Source organism: Odontomachus brunneus, unplaced genomic scaffold (assembly GCF_010583005.1).
Source record: "Odontomachus brunneus isolate Ranch 3 - 2012 unplaced genomic scaffold, Obru_v1 Obru_scaffold_113, whole genome shotgun sequence".
Classification (NCBI taxonomy): domain Eukaryota; kingdom Metazoa; phylum Arthropoda; class Insecta; order Hymenoptera; family Formicidae; genus Odontomachus; species Odontomachus brunneus.
In genome coordinates, this window is record NW_022639563.1 from 621,037 (window position 1) to 626,165 (window position 5,129).

At 42.5% G+C, this 5,129-nt stretch overlaps 1 protein-coding gene across 5 annotated transcripts in view; it reads right to left on the minus strand.

Moving 5' to 3' along the window:
- The window catches only part of LOC116849352, a 156,287-nt gene that overhangs the window by 148,593 nt on the left and 2,565 nt on the right, over positions 1 to 5,129 (minus strand). For 4 of the 5 annotated variants that reach the window (XM_032826427.1, XM_032826426.1, XM_032826417.1 and 1 more), the window contains exons 2-3: positions 4,336 to 4,953; positions 3,647 to 3,749 (exon numbers count right to left, since the gene is read on the minus strand). The gene's annotated coding sequence lies outside the window, so the exon portion shown is untranslated. Of the gene's footprint in view, positions 1 to 3,646; positions 3,766 to 4,335; positions 4,954 to 5,129 lie in introns of those variants that run through there. The other variant, XM_032826418.1, reaches the window with a different exon arrangement.

Genomic DNA, 5,129 nt, shown 5'->3' on the forward strand with positions numbered 1-5,129 from the left:
TTCCATTTAAAAAAATTAATGTGACCTTGACCTGACCTTCGCTACGCAACCCAAGGTCAAACTGATGTGATCAGTAAATACATCTTTTTAAACGCCACAACTTTTGTCTGAAACATTTTTTTGTAAAACTTATATTTTTCCTGATATTCGGGCGTCCCGGTACTTTCCGGACACCCTGTATACTACGTGTTCGCGAGGGAGAATATTTAAACTCATCCACTAATACTGGAAAAGAATTAATTACAGGAGCGCGTCGATAAGAGGTAGAAAGTTTAAAACACGTACTTCTTCTCGAACCGTTCGCGAATAAAACGATAATCGTAATTGTGATCGCGCGACGTTTAGAAACGCACGCTTATCACGGAAAATGGCAAATTACGAGTATATAAAGGTGAAGGTGTGGGAATGCATACCGCCGATGAGCGGTAGGTAATGTCCTCTCAAGGCAAGAATTTCTCAATAGGCACGCGATTGTTTAAGTGGCAGGCGCAGATATGCCACCGACGAAGGAGGAATTTCCAGTTTATTATTTACGTGAATTCCGTAGAGTCATATTCGTTGTCTTTGAAATACTTTTGATATCTTGTTGATTACCGGTGAGCACGGTTTTACCGAATAAGCGGGATAAAATCTAGAACATAATCACGTCAAGTTCATGTGGCTTGGAGAATGTAACAAGACGAGATAAATAGATCGCGGGAATTCGTCACTAATCATTCTGTGACAAGAAACAAGTAACAGACAGTAGTAATCGCATATAGAAATCAGTTGTGATTGAAAAATAAAGATAATCCATAAGTGTTTCTTCCATTTTTATAGTCATTCAAATTCATTCTCGAGTTAGCGCAAAAATGTAGATACAACCGACAGCCGTTATTGTCAATAATGGTTATTAACACGTTTCCTTGCGTGTAATAATCCGTCGTTTTTCATAAATCCTTTCGCTTTCTCATCTTTCCCGCTCGAGCGCATTCCTTTTTGGCCGTACATTTATGCAAAATGCATCGAGAAAGAACTTGCACGGTTCTGTGAGTCAGCGATCCGTCACATATTTCTCATAAGCGCTTCCCTTCGCTGCGCACCGCATTTCGCGAATAAAAGATGCAGTGCATTCCTACCGCAAGCATTCAAGTGGCTACTACATCCTTCGCCACGTTACCGGAGGTCGAGGACAAAGCTTGTGAGATCGCGTGCGTGCGTGCATGTATGTGTGTGTGTATGTGTGCTTATAAAGTGCAATTTCTTCAGTTGCATAGAGAAATTTCACTTAAGGATCTCAATTTATCTCCATCTTAAATGCCCGACGCGAATGCAACGAGACAATAAACGAAATGAAAAGTAGAGTGCGTGCGTGCGTGCAGGAGTGAGCGCGAGTGCTCGGTGAAAACAAAATACCTGAGCCGAGCGTGAGCGAGATTGTCGAGGAAAATCGGACAAAGTAGGAGGAGGGAAGGCGGTAATTGGCCGCGATTGTTACGAAGAATGACGAAGGAGGAGCATTGTTTGCATTTTACGAGGAGGCGCGCGCGCACGAACGATCGTAAGCCCAGCTTCCTTGGCCGTGTAATTTAAGCCGTGCGTAAGTACGCGTATTTTCTTACGCGTGAAACCCACCTGCGTGACGATTACATCAGCCGAGGCTCGAAGCGCCGCGTTTTTCCGACCGATAAACTTATTCTTCGGCTGCGCGAGCTGCGGACGACGAGTAAGAGCGATCGCGAATCGAGCACGACCTCTCGGGAATATATGGACTCGCGCAATTAACCGGCTCATTCCGCACGTGTTTTTACCTTCTGCTGCAATAACGCACCGAAATTCCGACGAGACACCTTTTACCTCGCGAATACTAATGGCGAAATCGAGTCTGTGGTATGCGGAGCGAGTGCATTATCAACAGCTACTGCGTTAAACCGGCAAATGCATTTTGTGTGTTTCGGCTGGATTTGTACCTGCGTGTCAGCCGTCGACATTTTGTCGGATCGCTACGATATTCTCGGGCGTTCCGAAAAATAGTTTGGAAAGCGTCATGTTTGGAATTGAGACGACTGAATCGTCGTCGCCGACAAAATCGTTCGACTCGCAAACAATCGACGTTTCACGATGAAATTGTAATTTAGGCATAATCTCTGAGGTTCTTAAGGCCCGTATTGATAGTCATTGTTTGAAACTTGCTTCTATAAAGTGAAATGCTCATATTCAACTTTAGAGTTGGACGTGAATTTTTCGGTGGAATCGTGCTTGCAGTTACAGTGTCACTTATATCACGTGTTTTAACTGGAAAGAGAACTTAGATTCAATTCTAAATTCAAATCTGAGTATCTCACGCCAGATAAGTTTCAAGTAACGACTAATACACGATGATTAATATAGGCTTGAGGTCTTTATTAGTAATTATTAAAATAAAAGTACCAATGCCTGAAAACGTACTTAATCCTGAACATTCTTTCTGTCTTGGTCTTTAAATATATTAAAACTTTCAACATGAAGTATACTAATATATGTATAATAATATATATATATATATATATATATATATATATATATGTATAATAATATTCAATTATCTAATATTATACAAATATAATAATATACAAATATAATAATATACATGTATGTTTAGTATATATATATATATATATATATATATATATATATATATATTTCATGTTGAAAGTTTAAATATTCGTATTTAAAGATCAAAACAATAAAAATATCTAGGATTACGTGTTCGAAAATTGGTACTTTTACCTTACTTGAAACATCTCAAAGTGAAATACTCAAACTTAATCAAGTGAAATACTCAAACTTAAATCCAAGTTAAATGAGTTCTCGTTTTTCAGTTGAAAAACGATCGCTATCACAAATATAAATATCACAAATATCACAATTCGATTGAAAAATTTGAATGCCTCTGAGTAAAAATCTGAGAAACTCATATAAGAGATAAGTTTCAAGTGATAAAAATTAATACTGAGTTTCACATGAGATAAGTTTCAAATGATAACTATTAATACTGAGAGTGATCGATTGTTCATATATCAAAATGTTATAACGTGCTGTGACATTAACGTGATATTCCATAATACGTTAACGACATTTTTCTTTCATATGCTAGAAAATATCGAGTACAATATCTATAACAAGCAATTAATGAACAGCTATAGTTTTTCACCTGAAACTTTCCATCTGAGGTGTATAAAGTCCCATCTATTTCATCGTGCCGTAATTATCGCGAGCGATAATTCTTTCGGGTGTTTTGAGATGCGAATCTCGCTAACGAAGTACGCGAAATATTTTCGCGAAATAGATAGTTTTCAATTAGCGTCAGTGGTTGTGCGGCGGTTAGGTATTCGGTAGTTATACAGGTCGGTAGCGCGAATCGTTAGGTTTCCACACAGGTGCATAATCACGATTTATTAATAGATAGATCGTGCCGTTCGTGCGAAGCATCCGAGCTCCGTCATAAACACGACAGTGCTCACAGACACCGCGATAATTGCGGCACGTGAATGGGAACGTGTGACGGCGACGTCGGCGGTGCCCATCATCGCGATAAATACGCGACGTGTATCGTAATTAATTCAACCGAACCGATGGGAACCACGCGCCGGATAGTTTTCGAAGTTACGAGACTAATTACTCTTACCTGAGATTAACCGGAACGATAAGGCGGCCAACACACGAGCGTCCGTGAGCGCACTTGTTAATCACTGATCTTCGCTAGGAGAAAGGACTCGCGTTACTAGTACCTACAAACAGACAAACAAAAAGTTGTTTTCACGCTGTTCTCAATTCTCATGTAAAGGAGAAACGTCAACAGAGAAAATGTCATCTTCACGACAACAACGCACAACAACGTCCGGTGCTTATCATTGTTTTGATTTCGAACATTCCGATGTCGGAAATCGCGCGCGCGCGTTGTTCTTGATTAATTTGAAATTACAATAAGAAAGTGTCCGCTGAGAATATGTAACATTCCCCGTAATATAATAAATGCGAGATTATTACAGACTATTATCTTGTCAAACGGTGTCACTGACCGATCAAAAGAGAAAATAAAAATGGCGGCTCATTGCGTCGTTCAATGTTGAAAGTCGCGAAAAGGAAATCGTCGCGATCAACAAAATCGGTAAGTCACGGGACGTGACTTCACCCAGGCGATGTCGGCTCGCACAAAACGTGACTCACATTTCATCGTTCGCGCCGTCGTACTTTTACGTAACGCCCGCGAAACGAACGCGTTCGATGTTCGTAGGCGTCTTATAAATAAAACGGCCGTAGGGCGCGTCGAAAGGGAAAAGGTTGTCGGCCGATAGATAATCCATAGAGACTCACCCGATCGCTCACTCGTCGAATCCTGAAAACTGGCCGTCGTCTCGCACGCAGGGAGTCGTCACACGCCACTCTCGCGCGGTCCGGCGTTATCCTTGAGGGGCAAGGGGGAAGGGAGGGGAGGGGTGCGTCGCACTTAAAAAATCCGTCCGTGAGTCGGCACGCGAACTGCCGCACCGGCCTCGCACTCGCGTTGCACACGAGCGAATTTCTGATCGCACGGCGAATATTCGCGCCGGCCGATCGCTTCCGTTCCCGATATCGCGAAATTCTCGACGCTTCCGTGCCGTTCCGCCCGTTCCGCCCGTCCCGGCGGGCCCGTCGCGAGAATGCCGAAATGTCACAGTGAGAACACTCGATGAGTATGACACGAGTAACAGCGAGTGGCCGCGCACACGTTGCCAGGTTGATTCCGCTGTCACGCCTCGGGCACCTCCACGGTGCATCGTAGGCAGGTGCCAGGTAAGGAACTAGGAATCCAGGTGCCCTTGCTGCCGGCGACGTCATTACGCGGTTTGCTTTCGCAATTTTCGCGGCGCACTACACCGATTTGCGCAGCCGCGCGCCGTCTACAGCGTGTCGGCCAAACGACAACGGCCTGAGAGGCGTCACGCCATCTACCTACAGCGGAGAAAAATAAAAAGATTCGGTCTTGCGATACTGACCAAAGGTGGTTCGACGTTTCAGCTAAAAAAAGAGATCTCTGACACGTTATGAAAAATGTGAGCTAGTATAGCGCTTATTTTATATATATATATATATATATATATATATATATATATATATATATATATATA